Source organism: Pelodiscus sinensis, chromosome 5 (assembly GCF_052426305.1).
Source record: "Pelodiscus sinensis isolate ZL-2025 chromosome 5, ASM5242630v1, whole genome shotgun sequence".
Classification (NCBI taxonomy): domain Eukaryota; kingdom Metazoa; phylum Chordata; order Testudines; family Trionychidae; genus Pelodiscus; species Pelodiscus sinensis.
The window spans coordinates 6923308-6942065 of record NC_143056.1 but is presented as its reverse complement, the minus strand read 5'-3'; the positions used below and the strand labels follow the sequence as shown (position 1 = coordinate 6942065).

Below are 18758 nucleotides of genomic sequence, written 5' to 3'. Positions count from 1 at the left end.
TGAAGACTTATCAAGTTACCCCTCAGTCTTTTTAAGACAACATACAGTGGGTTTTTTTCCCAATCTTTCCTCATAGGTCAGATTTTCTAAACCTCTGATCATTTTTGTTGCGGTGCTCTTGACTTTCTCTGGCTTGACTAGACTTTTGTTAAAGTGCAGTGCGTACAATTGGACACAATACTCCAGCTAAGACCTTGTCACTGCTGAGCAGAGAGGAAACATTACCTCCTGTATCTGACCAAGCACAGTCCTGTTAACACCCCAGAATACCAGCCTTATTCACAACCGCATCAGATTATGGCAGATATTCAGGCAGTGATCCGCCCGAATTCCTTAGACCCTTCTCTGCCATACGATTGCCTAATCTCAAAACACTAAGAAATATAAAAGCCCCTACGAGTCAGAACACACATGAGAAAGTCAAAACAACACAAAATATTCCTTGTTGATTTTGAATCAGTCTGAAACTTTTCCATCCAAAATGTCATCAAAATCAATGTGTTCCTATGAAACATCATGTTGTAATAAAACAGCCTTTCCCCGCAGAAATCTGCACCACACAGAGTTGTTTGACCAGCCTTAGTTTTAGCCACATGTTCTGTGTGCAGCAAATTGGGACTACAAGAGCCAAGAATCTCCATTCTGAGCAGTTCCCACCAGCTGTACCCACACTGAGGCTGTGTCTAGACTGCAGGCTTCTTTCGAAAGAGCCTCTTTCGAAAGATCGCGTCTAGACAGCAGGCGGATCTTTCGATAGAGGAAATCCGCTTTTTCGAAAGAGAGCACCCAGCGAGTCTGGATGCTCTCTTTCGAAGACAGCCTCTTTACATTGTAGAACGCCTTCTTTCGAAAGAGGAACTTTCGAAAGAAGGCGTTCTTCCTCGTGAAACGAGGTTTACCGCCATCGAAAGAAAAGCCGCGTTCTTTCGAAATAATTTCGAAAGAACGCGGCTTGAGTCTGGACGCAGGGGAAGTTCTTTCGAAAAAAGGGTACTTTTTTCGAAAGAACCCCTGAGTGTGGACACGGCCTGAGACCTGTCCATTTCCACCTGGTAAAGGAGGCGGAATTTGGGCCACAATTTTTAGTCACATGCTTTTTAACAAGTGCCCAAGATGTCTTTTGGGGCCTTGCTGGCCAGTCCTTACCTGACAGAGGGTATGTCTACACTACAGAGGGTTTCCAGAAAAATGGCGTTTTTTCAGAAAAAACTTCACTTATGTCCACACTGCAATTATGTTCTTTCAAAATTAAAAATGGAAAGAACAGAGTGGCTTTCCCGGCATTGGTAAACCTCTTTCTACGAGGAAGAAGCCTTTTTCCAAAAAAGCTCTTTCGGAAAAAGGCGTGTGTGGACGGGGAAGAGGGAGTTCTTTCGCAAGAAGAGGAAAGAGGATAAAACACAGGTGCCCTGGTGGCCATTCCGTCCACTGTAATCACAGCTTAGATGCGAGAGAATGTCCATTCAGTGTGGACGCTATCTGTTGAAAAAGCAGATTGCTTTCTCGATGCGCTTTCGCAGTGTGTACGCTCTCTTTCGGAAGAAGTTGTTTTGGAAGATCTCTTCCAGAAAAGCTTCTTCCGAAAGAAGCCTGGAGTCTAGACATAGCCTGAGTGACCCTTATGCCAGTAAGAAGCCCCACTGATTTCAGTGGACAAGTCCTGTGAAGAAGGCCTACTCATGGAGTAAGCATTGGAGGAATATGGTCATTGAATCATAGAGCTGGAAAAGACCTCAGGAGTCATCAAGTCCAGCCCCCTGCTCTAGGCAGGACCAATCCCAACTAAATTAACCCAGCCAGGGCTTTGTCAAGCCGAGACTTAAACACCTCTAGAGATGGAGACTCCACTACTTCCCTAGGGAACCCATCCCAGTGCTTCACCACTCTCCTAGTGAAATAGTTTTTCCTAATATCCAACCTGGACCTCTCCCCCCACAACCTGAGAATGAGGTCTGACAGAATGAGGAAAACACAGGTTTGTGAACCATGGCTGAAATTTTGGCCCCCTGACATCCATGGACACATCACCATCGACATCAGCGAAGCAAGGACCTCGCCCTTCCTTACCACGTCACAACGTGGGAACTTGTTTTGTTGGCACTCGGGCCTGTTCTAAGGTTCTCGAGCAGCGCGCAGCCTAGAACGCCTGTCAGAGTTCCGCTGCGTTCACTGTGCAGCGCCCCGGAACCACGTGCCCCCTCTTCCTTGCTGTTCAGGGACGTGCAGGGACTTGAAAAGAAACAGCCAAGAAACCCGTTTGTCTTCGTGACACGAGGGTGGTGGGTGGAAGCCGCTCTTTCCTCACTTCCACAAGGCAGGTTCCCCTCCAAGGCTGGCGGCCCACCACAATTAGATGTCTTGTTTTCCCAGCATCGCTACCCAGAAATCTGTAGCCAATTCCTGCCGTCTTGTGAACGAGCCCACGGGACCTGATTTGCAGAGTTTTAGATCAGGAGTAACTCTCAACGGAGCTTTCCACCTGCGAGAACTGGCATACGCAGGGGGAGAATCAAGACTCCTGCTTCTTAACCGCCTTCAGGCAGAGCCAAGGAATCCGAAGGAACTCTCTCATCAGAGTTGAATTTTAAACCAGGTAAGCCTGGGGGCAGAGAAAACAGGCGGGGCTGCGAGATTTATTGCTCAGGTGACTTCTTTGCTTAGCTTTGGATGTGGGACAGAAGCAGCAATCATGCATTCTCACGGCAGTCCTCGCACAGACGATACGCCCACTAACTCCCATGGGGGTTATGCTTGTGCAAGGACTGCGGGATCCTAGCATGTGTGGCACTCAGCGGAATCCCAGACTGGGGCCTACAGAACAAGCACCCATCAAGACGACACAAACGAGGCATGTAAGCAGCTTAATCCTCTCATACGCTGCAGTGGCAGGTCCTTTCCATATTTCTCGTTCCTCCTCGGAAAATGTACCCTGGATACGAGCAACAGCCAGCCGTTTCCATTTCCAGCTTTGCAGTCTCCTTTAATCTCCCTGCTTTCCCGTATTATTCCTCCTGACACCAGCAGAAAGCTCTCACAAACCTGATAAATAGGGCCCCTCAAACTCCTGCCCGTGAGAAATGCATCGTGGGCTGTGAAAAGTGGTGTCCTTCCATGAAATCTGGCCTTCTGGGTGCTTTTTTCTTACACTATTCAGATTTCATGGGGGAGACGAGCCTCTTTCATATTGGGGGGTCCTGACCCAACAGGGAGTTGCAGGGGGATCACAAGGTTATTTCGGGGTCAGGGGGCACCATATGGCTGCTCTTACTTCTGCACTGCTTTCAGAGCTGGGTGGACAGACAGCAGCAGCTGCTGGCCAGATGCCCAGCTCTGAAGGTAGCACCCCCCACTAGCAGCAGTGCAAAAGGGTGGCAATGCCAGCCCATCTCATCTTCACCTCTGTGCTGCTGCCTTCAGAGCTGGGTGGCCAGAAAGTGACAACTACTGAAAGCCTAGCTCCAGAAGCCTGGGAAGAGAGGGTGTAGGGGTGCTGCAGCACCCCCAGGCTTTTTCCCACTGTGGCTCTGCGCTGGAGTCTCAGCCCTCAACCTGCACCCAGGTGTCCCACTGCCATCTGGGGTCCCATCTGCTTGTCCCTTGCCTGGGTCTCTGCCGTTGCCACTTGTCCAGACTCCCACTGCTGGCCTCTCTGTTGCCACCTGTGGTCCCAGCCACTGGCCCCAGGGTCCTGGCCACCAGCCCCAGGCTTGTGGGCTCTGCTGCCAGTCCTTGCCACCAGCCCTGCTCTCTCCCAGGTCCTAGCCACAAGCCTCACCCAGGTCCTAGCCACCAGCCACCTTCCCAGCCACTGACCCCTCTGCTGCTGCCTGGGGTCTCAGCCCCATGCTCGGATGTTCCACTCTCAGCCCAGCATAAGAACACAAGAACGGCCATACTGGGTCAGACCAAAGGTCCATCTAGCCCAGTATCCTGTCTACCGACAGTAGCCAGCGCCAGGTGCCCCAGAGGGGGTGGACTGAAGACAATGATCAAACTACTTGTCTCCTGCCATTCCTCTCCAGCCTCTGACAAACAGAGGCCAGGGGCACCATTCCTTACCCCCCGGCTAATAGCCTTTCATGGACCTAACCTCCATGAATTTATCTAGCTCTTTTTAAAACTCTGTTATAGTCCTAGCCTTCACAGCCTCCTCTGGCAAGGAGTTCCACAGGTTGACTGTGAGCTGTGTGAAGAAGAACTTTCTTTTATTACTTTTAAACCTGCTACCAATTAATTTCATTTGGTGTCCTGTGGTTCTTATATTATGGGAACAAGCAACTTTATTCACGCTCTCCACACCACTCATGATTTTATAGACCTCTATCATATCTCCTCTCCGTCTCCTTTTTTCTAAACTGAAAAGTCCCAGTCTCTTTAGCCTATCCTCATATGGGACCCGTTCCAAACCCCTAATCATTTTAGTTGCTCTTTTCTGAACCTTTTCTAATGCCAAAATATCTTTTTTGAGGTGAGGAGACCACATCTGTATGCAATATGCAAGATGTGGGCGTACTATAGTTTTATATAGGGGCAGTAAGATATTCTGTGTCTTATTTTCTATCCCTTTTTTAATAATTCCTAGCATCCTATTTGCTTTTTTGACTGCCACTGCACACTGTGTGGACATTTTCAGAGAACTATTCATGGTAACTCCAAGATCTCTTTCCTGATTAATTGTAGCTAAACTAGCCCCTGTCATAGATTCATAGATTCATAGATTCATAGACTTTAAGGTCAGAAGGGACCATTATGATCATCTAGTCTGACCCCCTGCACAGTGCAGGCCACAGAATCTCAACCACCCCTCTTAGAATAATCCTCTCACCTTCAAATACTTTGAAGGCCCCAACATGCAGAGAGTCCTTCAGCTGTGATCTGTGCCCAATGCTACAGAGGAAGGCGAAAAACCTCCAGGGCCTCTGCCAATCTACCCTGGAGGAAAATTCCTTCCTGACCCCAAATATGGCGATCAGCTAAACCCTGAGCATGTGGGCAAGACTCACCAGCCAGACACCCAGAAAGTTCCCTATAGCAACTCCTATCATCCCTCCATTGACCTATTTCCAACTGGTAATGAATGGTCAATTAGTTACCAAGATCATGTTATTTCATCCAACCATCCCCTTATCATAGAATCAGAACTGGAAGAGACCTCAGAAGGTCGTCAAGTCCAGCCCCCCGCTCTAGGCAGGACCAATCCCATCTAAATCAACCCGGCCAGGGCTTTGTCAAGCCGAGACTTAAACACCTCTAGGGATGGAGACTCCCCTACTTCCCTAGGTAACCCATTCCAATGCTTCACTACCCTCCTAGTAAAATAGTTTTTCCTAATATCCAATCTGGACCTCTCCCACCACAACTTGAGACCATTGCTCCTTGTTCTGCCATCTGTCACTACTGAGAACAGCCTCTCTCCATCCTCTTTGGAACCTCCCTTCAGGAAGTTGAAGGCTGCTATCAAGTCCCCCCTCACTCTTCGCTTCTGCAGACTAAACAGACCCAAGATCATATTGTATGTGTAGTTGGGGTTATTTTTTCCCATGTGCATTACCTTACATTTATCCACATTGAATTTCCATTGTCATTTTGTTGCCCAATCACTCAGTTTGGTGAGATCTTTTTTAAGTTCTTCACAGTCTGCTTTGGTCTTGACTATCTTGAACAGTTTAATATCGTCTGCAAACTTTCCCCCCTCACTGCTTACCCCTTTTTCTAGATTGTTTCTGAATAAGTTGAAAAGGATTGGTCCTAGGACTGACCCTTGGGGAACACCACTAGTTACCCCTCTCCATTCTGAAAATTTACCATTTATTCCTTTGTTTCCTGTCTTTTAACCAGTTCTCAATCCATGAAAGGATCTTCCCTCCTATCCCATGACAACCTAATTTACACAAGAGCCTTTGGTGAGGGACCTTGTTGCAGGCTTTCTGGAAATCTAAGTATACTATTTCTACTGGATCCCCCTTGTTCACATGTTTGTTAACCCCTTCAAAGAACTCTAAGGGTATGTCTACACTAGAAAGTTAGTTCGAACTAACGGACGTTAGTTCGAACTAACTTTCCTATGCGCTACACTAGCGCTCCGCTAGTTCGAATTTGAATCGAACTAGCGGAGCGCTTAGTTCGAACTAGGAAAACCTCATTTTACGAGGACTAACGCCTAGTTCGAACTAGCTAGTTCGAACTAAGGGCTGTGTAGCCCTTTAGTTCGAACTAGTGGGAGGCTAGCCCTCCCCAGGTTTCCCTGGTGGCCACTCTGGCCAACACCAGGGAAACTCTATGCCCCCCTCCCGGCCCCGGCCCCCTTAAAGGGGCACGGGCTGGCTACGGTGCCCGTGCCAGGTGCAAGCCTGCCAGCACCCAGCTAGCAGACCCTGCACCTGGCACGGCACAGAGCCACCCACCCGATGCCCCCCAGCCCACCCCCTCTTGCCGGGACCAGGCTGGCGGCTCCCGGGAGCTTGCCCTGGACCGCAAGAGGCGGGCACCTTCCTGGGCTAGTGCGGACATCGTGGACCTCGTCCACGATCTCCGCACTAGGCACAGGAAAGTGGCCGTCTAGGGCAGGAGAGCTGCCAGCCTGGCCACCCAGGACCAGGTGTGCATGAAAATCAAGGGGGTCCACTGAGACCCCCGACACTGAGCCCTGAGCTTACAATGGCCGTACTGGGTCAGACCAAAGGTCCATCTAGCCCAGTAGCCTGTCTGCCGACAGAGGCCAACCCTAGGGACCCTGGAGGGGATGGACCGAAGACAATGACCAAGCCATTTGTCTCGCGCCATCCCTCTCCAGCCTTCCACAAACTTTGGGCAGGGACACCACTCCTACCCTCTGGCTAATAGGACTCCATGGACCCAACCTCCATCACTTTATCTCACTTCCCTTTAAACTCTGTTCTAGTTGTAGCCTTCACAGCCTCCTGCAGCAAGGAGTTCCACAGGTTAACTATTTGCTTTGTCAAGAACAACAACTTTCTCTTACTAGTTTCAAGCCTGCTACCCATTCCTTTCCTTTGGTGTCCTCTAGTCCTTCTTTATGGGAACTCATGAAGAACTTTTCTGAATGCACCCTCTCCACCCAACCCCTTCTTTTAGAGACCTCTATCCTGTCCCCCCTCCGTCTCCTCTTTTCTAAGCTGAACAGTCCCAGTCTCTGTAGCCTTTCTTCATCTGGGACCTGTTCCCAACCCCTGATCATGTTAGTTGCCCTCCCCTCTCCCAGCCTTTCTCTTCCCCTCTCCCACCTCCTTTTCCCAGTCTCCCCCAGTTTTTTTTCAATAAAGACAGAGTCAATGTTGGAAGAAACGTTATCTTTATTTTGTACATCAATAAGAAGGGGGGCTAAGGAAGGGTAAGTGGAAGGAGGTGAGGGAGGAATGGGGTATGAGCCCCCGATGGGGAGGACTGGGCTGGCTCTGCGGGCTTCTGGGGGTGGAAGCTCTCCTGCAGCCCCCCAATTACTCCCTCTCCCCAGATGGCAGCCAGCGGCAAGTGCAGCTGGGCTGATGGCCGAGTGGCGTGATGTGCCCAGTGTGGGCACTCAGGGCACTCCAAGCCAGAACTTCTTTGCAAGCGGGGCACCCCTTAGAACTGTGTGTCCGGGGTGGGGGTCGGGACCCTTTAAGCGCAGCCCTCGGCTAGCCTGAGACAGCATCTCCATGCTCTAAGTCCTCCTTTTATGCCCTGCCGGCACTGCTTCCGGCCATCCTTAAGCCCTGTTCAGAGTCCACTCAATGTGGACTTGCTAGTTCGAACTAGCAAAACGCTAGTTCGAACTAGTTTTTAGTTCTAGACGCGTTAGTTCGAACTAGCTTAGTTCGAATTAACTAATTCGAACTAAGTTAGTTCGAACTAACTTTGTAGTGTAGACATACCCTAATAGAGTATGTCTACACTAACTCCCTAGTTCGAACTAGGGTGGCTAATGTTGTCATTCGAACTTGCAAATGAAGCCCAGGATTAAAATATCCCGGGCTTTATTTGCATGTTCCCAGGCGTCGCCATTTTTAAATGCCCGGTAGTTTGGACTCCCTGCCCGTGGCTACACGCGGCACGGGCTAGGTAGTTCGAACTAAAGCCTCTAATTCGGACTACCATTACTCCTCCTGCAATGAGGAGTAATGGTAGTCCGAATTAGGGGCTTTAATTCGAACTACGTAGCCCATGCCGCATGTAGCCGCGGGCAGGGAGTCCGAATTACCGGGCATTTAAAAATGGCGGCGCCCGGGAACATGCAAATAAAGCCCGGGATATTTTAATCCTGGGCTTCATTTGCAAGTTCGAATGACAACATTAGCACCCTAGTTCGAACTAGGGTGGCTCGTGTAGACATACCCATAGATTAGTAAGACTCCTCAGCTGCCCAAGATGTGGCCCCAATTTGGAGTGGTGAGGGGTGTGGACAGAAGTATGTGTGGGGGAAACAGCTCAGCACCCCTACCCTAAAACTGGTTCCAGCACCACTGCCCAGCTCTGTAAGCAGCAGCACAGAACTAAGGGTGGCAGTCCCGTACCAGGGATGTGAAGAGTTAACCAGCGACCCAGCCGAGCTGGAGTGCCCCTGCCTGCAGGATCCCAGTTAGCCAGCCTTTCTTGTGCGCTGCTGCTGCTGCTGACTCTGCCTTCAGAGGTGGGCTCCTAATCAGCAGTTGCCACTCTCTGGGAGGAGGTGTAACAGAACTGCAATACCCCCTATCGTGACCTTGCAACTCATTTTGGGGGCAGGACCCCGCCAATCACAACACCATGAAATTGCAGATTTAAACGCCTGCTAACAGGAAATTTACGATTTAGAAATGCTATGACCGTGAAATTGATCAAAATAGACCGTGAATTTGGTAGGGCCCTACTGATAACAAAACTCTCAGTAAACTACAGGCAGAAAACTCTCACAGTATATGGGCCAAATCCTGCCTTCATTTACATCAGTTCAATCCCTTCAAAACAGATGCATGAATGTAAAGTCTAGTCTACATGACTGCAGGCCGTCGAGTTAGGTCACCTGAATAACGTAACTGAGGTTGATGTACTTAGACACTCTCCCCCATCAACTACCTTTACTCTTCTTGTTCTGGTGGAATACCAGAGCCCACAGGAAAGCACTTGGCATTTGATTTATCATGTCTAGACTAGACATAATAAATCAATCTCTATTGGATCAAATGCTGCCCATTGATCCTAGCACATAGTGAAGACACGCCCTATTGAAAGGAGAATCTAGGCCACAAATAAGTTGGAAACATTTAGTAACTTTCAATCTCCTCTGTGATAAATATTTAAAGAGGGCACCACAACTTGCCTCGCTAATTAACTGGAAGCAATGAGAAGACATGCCATTGTGAATACATCAACATCTAGAAAGCTTCTCTTAACTTAAGGCACAACTTTAATTGTCAGACCTCTGCTAGATACAGTTCCTCTAGATCAAGCATTCATTCAATAACTAATACAATATGCATTCAAGATTTTGGTGTATATACAGTGTATAAAGAAACGATTTAAAATAATTTCTCTCTGTAACTCGTGTAGAGTAAACTATTTAGAACTATAATGTCAATTGTCTCCAAGCGACCCTTAGGGCTTGTCTACAGTGGCAAGTTTTGCCGCCAAAACCTGCCATTTGGTGACAAAACAGTGAAAGTGTACACACTACAATGTGACTTTTGTCAGAAAAAAACAGTTTTGGTGACAAAAAAATTTCCACCCCTGCAAGAGACTTTTGTCCTTTCCTCTTTATTGTCGACAAAGTGTGGATTGTGCTGTTTGTTTTGTGCAGAGAACTGGCTTCTGCGAGTGTCCCACAATGCCTGCCCTGATGGCTCTGCTCAGTGTTTTGTATCTGTGCTGCCCTGCAGGCATGCGTTCCTCCCCTTTCAAAGCTCCGGAAAGTATCTAACAGCTGAGTGAGCTGCTAGATCCTCCGGTGACACAGCTCTGTCTTTTAGTTCAAATAGCTATTCTCCCTCCCTGGGGTTTTCCCCTCTGCTGTACTTACAGAGGTTTTGGAGAAAGACTGCTGCCTAGACACATGCACCACATTGGTTGGGCCCTTCTCTTGAACTGAAAGCTATATCACGTCCCTTGCAGTGTATCATAGAACCAGAGAATCAAAGAATATTAGATCTGGGAGGAACCTCTAGAGGTCATCAAGTCCCACCCACTGTCCCCATGGTAGGATCAAGCACCACCTACACCATCCCTGATAGGTGTTTGTCTAACTTGCTATTAAAAATCTCCAAGGGTACGTCAATACTGCAACACTATTTCGGAATACTTGAGAACGCCAAAATAGCTCTCCCGCGTCTTCACAGCAAGCCTGTTATTTCAGGCTCTCTATTCCAATGTCCCTGTAAACCTCATTCCACGAGGAGCAAGGGACATTTCAGAATAGTGCTTTATTTCAGAATTTGGTGCTGTGTAGACAGTGCCAAATGACAAAACAAGCTATTTCGAAATATCAAAATAAGATACGCCATTTGTGTAGCTCAAATTGCCTATCTTATTTCGAGTTACGGTGCTGTGTAGACGTACCCCAAGAATGGAGCTTCTACCACCTCCCTAGGCAATTTATTCCACCCCGACAGATGGGAAATTTTTCCTAAAACCTCCCTTGCTGAAATTTAATCCCATTGCTTCTTGTCCTTACGTGTCACCATGCCAGACGGAAGTTCAGTGGCATTATGAACATTGCTATCCATTGTACCACTCCACCTTGGCTCCTCTATTAGTGCTTTTGCTCCCAGGCAAACTGAATGGTTGCTGCAGTGCTACAAGCATTAGCAGAAACAAAAGATGAATTGGATTTGACAGCCTGTCTCAATTCCCTCTGCATCAACCTTACCGCCGAGAAATGCTGTCATTTTTGCTGCGGCTGCTCCTGGGTTGGAGCAGACAGCACGTTATTTTGTTTTACAGAATGTAGGCTCTCTAGCTGGACACAAGTTGTCTTGAGGTCAGTTTTCCCCCAGAGGGTGGCTTGTATGCTAGTGTAGAGTGCCTGGACTATATGCAGCGATCTATATCGACTTTCACGGCTTATCCTACTCGGCCTGATTCACATGAAGAAAATGGAACTTGGGATGGCTCAGCCAAGCTGCTTTGACCCTGGAAGAGGGCTACTCAACACATGGCCTGCGGTCTGCATGCGGCTCACAACCTATTTGTTTGCGACCTGTGGGGCGGTTTGGGTTTACGTGGGGCTCAACACGTGGCCCACAGGTGGGATCCTTTGAACACGGCCTCCACTGGGAAAATTCTCCACAACGGCGAGGCGTCTCCCAGGCAGGGTGAGGACTGAAAGACACACGCAGATGGGCTGGCTGGAACAGATGGGTACAGGATATTGGCATTTCTAGTCCCCAGGGAGGAGGTACCAGGAGCACCAGGGCATTGCTTTGTATTCATGCCCGTCAGTGTGAAAGAAGCTATATATTTCCATGTCTATGCAACCACACTTAAGTTGCAGCCCTCGGCATCTGCGGTGAGTATCATTGTGGCCCCCGGGGCTTCCAAAATTGAGGCGCCCTGGTCTAGAATATGACAAACGGCTCCTAAAATGACCTGCCTGGAGAATTCTTCATCCAAAGGGAAAACAAAGGAGAGATGCCAGCCCAAAAGGCTTGGGGTCAGGACATGTCACAGCCCTGGTTCCTAGGCGTTGGTGCACTTGCTGTGGGTCGCTTGAAGGCCAGAAGAAAGGAAGAAGCAGCAATGCTACCATTACCACTCAGACCTGTTCCTGGAGCATGCTCGCCCAGGCGGACTCTGTCGTCTCATAGCATTTATCCAGGCACACTTGTTACCTACCAGCCCTGTGCTTTTGGGAGCCAGGGAGTGACATTCATGGAAAACCATTCTCCCCCCCCACCTCCCTCTAGCCTTTGCTGGAATCAGACAAAGCAATGAAAAGGCCGGGGAAGACACACCAAAACTGCTTCAGACAAGGGTGATACAATTAAGGAAACACCCCAGCCTCATTTGCATTAAAGATGGAACAGAGGGACATCTCATTAGCATACAGAATGGAGAGCAGCTCTTCCAAGGCAGGAACCGCAGTGAACTATGGGACACCGAAAACAGAGAAGCACTGCCTGATGGGAAATCCCTGCTCCAGATGCTAATGAACCTAGGCCTGCTCACACCCAAATTAGTCATTATCAGACCAATTCTAGTAACGATCCTATTGACACCTAAAATACTGAAACTGCCAAGTTGCATTGTGAGCTCGTTCAAGGAACATCCCCCATAACCAGGGCTGATCAGTCTCTGTTGTCTCTCCTCTTTCTCTTTGAACTATCTCTATAAAACTCCTATCCTTGCCCCAAGAAAACTGTTCTGATACCTGGACTTAAACTGCATCAGTTCCATTGAGACTTCTTCATCTCCTGTCTGATCGTGCTGGGGGCTCTGTCCTGCTTGTCTCCTGCCCTCTGGACCCCCGGCTACCATCATCATCTGGGAACCCCGATCAGTGCAAGCTCCGTGGAGTGGTGAGGTCTCTCTCTCTCTCTCTCATCAACTATCTCTCTAAGCATAGCCTCCTGACCCTGCCCTATGTAAACTGTGATATGGTTATTTAATATTGTAATTGTTAGATTTAATATTGTAACTGTGATATCTATTCACTACTCAGCAATAAATCACTTTCATTGTTAAGCTGGTTGCTTCTCTCTCTTTCTTTCTCTTTTGCTCACTCTTCCTTAAGGGGTGTTGTTTTGGCTTCCCCATTCGCTCTGCAACAACGCTTCTTGTACCCAAGCAAAAGATCCCTGTAGTGCCTAAAATCCTGTGGGGTTTGCTCATCGTGTGGTTTACCAGTGAATGACTGTGGTGTGAAAGTGGGGATGCGGGTGCTGAACCTGGGGGCTTATGAGGATGGCAGCTTAAAGTGCTGTTTAATCCAGCCCACGGAGTCCAAAGGCACATGAGGGTGCAGTGTGGCATTGCTGTGAAACCCAGCCAGCTGAGTCCAGGGACATATGAGGGGGTCAGCTTGTGAGTGCTGAGTACCCAGTCCTCTCAGACGTGCTCTGTTAGTGGGTGTGAGTGTCTGTGTGTGTTGCCAAGGTGGTAAGAACCCCATCCTGAGGAACCTAGTTCCTGCAGGAGAGCTCCAGTGGGAGGGGGAATTGGCAGCAGGGAGAATTCAGCTCCATATGAGAGCACAAGTAAGCACCAACAGCACCCTGATAGAACTGTTAACCTTCCCCCAGTCCCATAAGGGTAACCCTGATAAATGAGCATACCCCAGAGTATTGGGCAAATCTGGTAACACCTTTGTGGGTTTCTCCAAATTATTCTACCCCCGAAAAAAACCTGACATGCTCCAGCAGACTGAGCCAGGAGGTGGAAAGGAGCAAGGCTAACCCTCTTCCCCCTCAGGCTCAGTCCAGGCGCATTTCAATGACCCCTGACCTGAAAGGACAGCTCCTTTCCAGCAAGACGTTAACACAGAATGCAGGAGATATGCGACTCTGGCTATATTGCAGGGCGTACAGAGAAATTACATAAAACTGTTCAAAACTGCTTGCTGGCAGGTTACAGCATCACCCAACTTCATCCCCTCGACCTCAGAGCACACAAGAACCCCAAATCAGAGAGAGACAAAACAGGCTGCTTCCTAACACAGAGGTATCGTTCCTTCATTTCCAGGGCAGGCCAGGAACACCAGTTCTCTAGCTTTCTATTCATAGCAAGTCCCATTGGCTTTCCTTACCCCTCGCAGAGCTAGGAGTGTTGGCCGCCAAGGGGGGAGCCCTCTGAGTTCCATTTGGCGGGTCTTAACTAGACCCTCTAAATTGAATTCCGGAAAATGGATCACGACAGCATCAACCTTCCATTTCGTGAAGACACAGTCTAAGATTTGCCAAACTCTGCGACTCAGCCCATGGGATTAATGGACATGGTGTCGCACCATCATCCAATCCGCTCTGCAAAGGGCAGCCGTGCCTACAGCCGGCAGCAGTCCAGCTTGCAGAGAGAGGATGTAGTTCAAAGGGCCAGCTGGCCTGGGCACGCGAGGCTCTGGCTAAGGGGCTGTTTAATTGCCACGTAAACATTCAGCGTGGGCTCTAGGACCTGTGAGGTGAGGGGGGAGGGTGGGTCCCAAAGCTTGTCCCTGAATGTCTACATCTCAATGAAGCATCCCCGTCGCCTGAGCCCTGCGAGCCTGGTCCAGCTGGCCCAGGCCAGCGGTGGGTGTCCGAGTGCCGTGTAGACACATCCACACAGGGAAGCATGCATCTGCGGGAGGGAGGCCAGTGGTGCGGATCGCAGAGAGCAAGGTAAAACATGGGGGGTGCTAAGGAAAGCAACGATGGCTGCACCAGGGGTCTCGGGCTCAGGTTAATGTCGGTGGCGCTCGGCCCGTTCGCACCAGGGCTGAATCTGGCTCCATGGCATCAGCTCTGAGGTCCTGACCTAGTTCCCAGGGGAGATTTGTGCCCATCCCAGAATGTGGCAGCCATGGGCGGCAGGTGAAGGCACAGCTGGGGAAGGCAGCTGAAGCCCCGACCCTTCTGCCCAAAGCCACACCTCTTCCCCAAGACCATACCCCTTCTCAACCTTCCCCCCAAGCTCTGCCCAACCCCAGCTGGGGGCCAGGGCTACTGTGTGGTGCAGCCCCAGTCTTCCCCAGCCATGGGGAAGCCACACGGCACAGCCCCAGCCTTCCCCGGCCCTGGGGGAACCCTTCCCTCCTCCCTTTCTTCCTTCCTTCCTTCCTTCCCTCCCTCTCCTCCCTACTTTCCTTCCTTCCTTCCTTGTTTCCTTCCCTCCTTCCTCTCGTCCCTCCTTCCTTCCTTCCCTGTCTCCCTCCCCCCCTTCCTTCCTTGCTTTCTTCCCTCGCTTCCCTTCTCTCCTTCCTTCCTTCCCTACCTCCGCTCCCTACTTTCCTTCTTTCCTCCCTCCTTTCCTCCCTCCCTCTTCTTGCATTTAATTTTCATCTTGGTTTTATAATTCCCAAGCACACTGGTTATTCTGGGGGGCAGTTCACAGCATTCATTTGCAAGTTATTTTGTCTCTTATTCTCAAATAGCATTGTCTTAGCAAAGAGTTATTTGACAGGCAGCCGATACACACACACACACACACACCGCTGTCGCTACGCCAGCAGAACAAGCCCTTCACAGCAGCACAACTGAAAGTCCTTGGGTGCACACACATCGTGCTGCCAAGACCTCCAGTAACTTCCTGTTGGAAAGGCTTTGCAGCTGCCTCTCCCCAGCTGTCAGAGTCTCTGAAAAAAAGATTTTCGACACCCAGTGTTGCGCAAGGCGTTGCCGCGTGAGAGCCAGGCAGGAGTCGAAGTGGCCGCTTTGCAGGAAGGCCCGTAATGCAATACACAAATCACACCTTTTGCGCTCAGATGATCCCATTGGGCACCGGCGAGCAAACCTCAGATGCTTGTCCAGGTCCAAATCACAACTTCGGATAGCTACCCCAGCGAGCCGTCTCCGGCCCACTTCAGCTACACTTGCATGGCTTGTCAAGTCTAGAAGGCGTATGGCCGCACTGAATCTGTGAGCCTCGGTTCCCAGCATAAACAGACCCACTCACACGCCACAGATCCTGCGGCACCAGCACTAGCCGCTGGACTCCATGCCAGGCCTGCTCCTTGGGTCGGAGCTCAGCTGGATAGCACACGCCGTAAGGTCCACGCTGCTTTTCTTAGCACGCAAGCCCAAGTCTGTCTAGAGGAGCTGGGCATCGTACGTTCCAGCTGCGGCACAGACATACCCACTTGGCACTCAGCCGAAACGCAGGAAAAGAGCAACGAGTCTGCAGTCATTACCCTATTTGCTAACAACATACTAAAACTTTATCGCTCTATCTATCTGTCTTGGTTTCTGTTATTTCCACTCCAACACATCTGATGAAGTGGGTTTTGCCTAGGGAAGCCCATGATGCTATACAGTTTGGCTCGTCTCTAAGGTGCCACAGGACTACTCGTTTTTAAAGTTACAGACTCACGCGGCTCCCCCCTGAGACTTTTTCACAAACTCAAAGAGCCCAGTCTCTAAGCCATTCTCTCTCTACATGCTGGACCCACTGTGACGAGCTGCCGCATGGAACTATATAAAACACCACATTTAAACAGGTTAGCCCCGCGGATGCTTTGGAGAGCCTGCAGGTTTGTTTGCTGGCTTTTATATCCCTTCCAAAGAAATTCTTCAAATCGTTTTCCTACCTGCTGCTGGAGACATTTATGAGTTGAGTTCTTGCATCTGATCCGTGGGAAACTCCAAGGTAACTTAAAACCGACAGGAGAAAACCCAGGTGTCTTTGCCAAGGCTAAATCACTCAGGACAGATTCCTTGTGCGCTGGGTCTGGAATCTCATCCTTCAGAAAGGCCAGGCCAGCACAGAGGCAGGGTGGCAGGGACAACAGTCCTCAAAGTGCCTTGATCTCGGAGAGGAGGAAAACGTTCATTTCCATGTCTTCTTCTGGTGAAGCCTCAGCGACTGTATTAGTCACTGGGAATGATTGTGTTTTGCTAGAAGCCGACCTGCCCCTTTTTTTTGACTAGCTTCCAACTTCTCCCGGCATGTTCTTACCTGCTTACAAGAATCAAGCCCTGCCTGGAAAACCTGCCAGAGAACCGAGCCAACTCCAAAGGGCACCCGTGCAGGGCTTATTTTGCTGGTTAGCCAACTGGTATTTATGGAAAGGAAACAAAAATTAAAACCAATCTCGGAAGGAGCAGCGTGGTGTGAACTCGCCCACCAAGGCCGCCTGTTGGTTAATAACTTAGCTTCTTCCAAGCCAATCAAAAGATACATCCCTGTCAAGCTGGCACTTGCTTCCCCCAAGAGGAAAGAAGCATTGGAGAAGGAATGTGGTCTGCTTAATAGGTGCAGTCAACACCGCAGAGGAAAATGACGACAGAGGTGAAATCACATTTCCTTTCAGTCGAATACCAAGCGACCGAGTATTTAACATCACTGTTTCCGAGATCAAGCAGCAAAGCAGTCCTGCTAAGAACGCATGTGGCCACTAATTGCCACCACATTAAACGATCAAAATACAGAGTCTCTGAATGGAAGTTGCTGACATGCTCTGAAGGGTGGATTTCTCCCGGCACCTTACAGTGTAGGAGGAGATGCCTTTGAAAAACGACTCCATGCTGGCCCGGCGAACCGGGATTGGGGATGTCAGGTTATTTCATTTGATGTAAAGATAAGAACGAAGGCAAGGAGGCCCGGGAGGCTGTTTAGGAAGGGATCAGTGGTCCCAGAAGTTAAGATCTTGGCTAAGGGCAATCTTTCCCAGGCTGGCTAGGCCAAAGCAGAGGCATTTCACACTGGCCAGCACGACAAATGAAACTTGGCTGCCAGGGTGTGTGATGCAGCCACAGAACATCTGACTCTGCTACACCACCCAGCTCAGTGCCCAGCTGGCAGCCTGTTGAAATCAGCATAAGACAGCCTATTGACCGCAGTGGGTAGAGAGCTTGGATGGCTGATCCTTTGGCTCAAATGTATTTAAGGGCTGTGTTTGTGCCAAGGGTTCAAACCCCAGCCATGACTAAAATGAGACGTATTATTATTGTAGTACCTGGGGCTAGGTCTACACCAGTGTTTCTCAACCAGTGGTACGAGTACCCTTGAGAGAAGTCTGGGGGGCATGTCAACACAACTGAAACTTGGAGAAAACTGAATTTTTGTTGTAAGTTTTACAGCGCTTGATTATTTTTGTACTTTTTACACCCAAAAATTTCATTGCCCACCCAGCTACGATAAAGTTGTTTAAACAAATGTGTTGCAATAGCAGAAAAAAACCTGTGTCTGAAAACTGTAGGTACTGGGGGTACTTAAATTTTTGGGGGGGGGGAAGGAGGTACTTTGTAAAAAAAAGGTTGAGAAACACTGGTTTACACTACAGAGTTTTTGTGCAAAAACTTGCAGAACGTTCACACCTCAAGCACGTTTTTGCACAAGTAAAACGAAAGAACAGAGGGGTTTTTGCAGTGTAGGTATTCCTCCTTCTACGAGGAATAACTCCTTTTTGTGCAAGAGCTCTTGAGCAAAAAGGTGTGTGTGGATGGAGAACAGGGATTTTTTGCGCAAAAAGATGCAATCGAAAAAATCCCAGGTTCCCTGGTGGCCATTCTGTAAATAGCCATCAGAGTTTCCTTTCGAGAGAGCGGCCATGCAGTCTGGCTGCTCTCTCTCGCAACAGCACATCGCTTTTCCGATGTGCTTTTGCAGTGTGGACGCGCTCTTGTGCAAGACGTTTTGGCTGAAGATCTCTTCCACTACAAGCTTCTTGCGCAAGAAGCCTGCAGTGTAGCCATAGCCTGGGGTCCCAGCCCGCACCCCGGTTGTGTTAGGTGCTGTACAAACACTGAACGAGATGAGTAGCCCTGCCCCAAACTCTCTTTCAGTTCGCTCACAAAGGTATAGCGCAGCGGTGGACAACCTAAGCCCCTCCTCCATTACAGTGGGCCGCAAGATTGTTGTAACCAAGGCGGTTGCCTGGGATAGTTTGCTAGCGGCACTTGGGCACCTCAAATTTGCAGGGTGAGCCGACTGAACAACACGGTGATTGGCTGTGTGTGCAATCCGCATGCCCCTCCCTTCACGTGCTCTTGCTTTGTCTGCCTGTCACTGTAGTAATACCATTGGGGGGAAAAACCCACGTGGACAGAAACCAGTGGAATCGGGCAACCCTGCACATGGGCCACAGTACAGAAAAAGTCTCATGGGCCACCAATGGTATTACTACAGTGACAGGCAGACAAAGCAAGAGCACGGGAAGG

General features: G+C 49.5%; 1 protein-coding gene across 2 annotated transcripts in view; it reads right to left on the bottom strand.

The window, feature by feature from the left end:
• FRMD6 (FERM domain containing 6) overlaps window positions 1–18758 on the bottom strand; it is a 203478-nt gene that overhangs the window by 142135 nt on the left and 42585 nt on the right. Inside the window, exon 1 of one of the 2 annotated variants that reach the window (XM_075926188.2) lies at window positions 16187–16626. The exons of the other annotated variant lie outside the window; for it this stretch is intronic. The gene's annotated coding sequence lies outside the window, so the exon portion shown is untranslated. Of the gene's footprint in view, window positions 1–16186; window positions 16627–18758 lie in introns of those variants that run through there. 2 annotated transcript variants of the gene reach the window in all.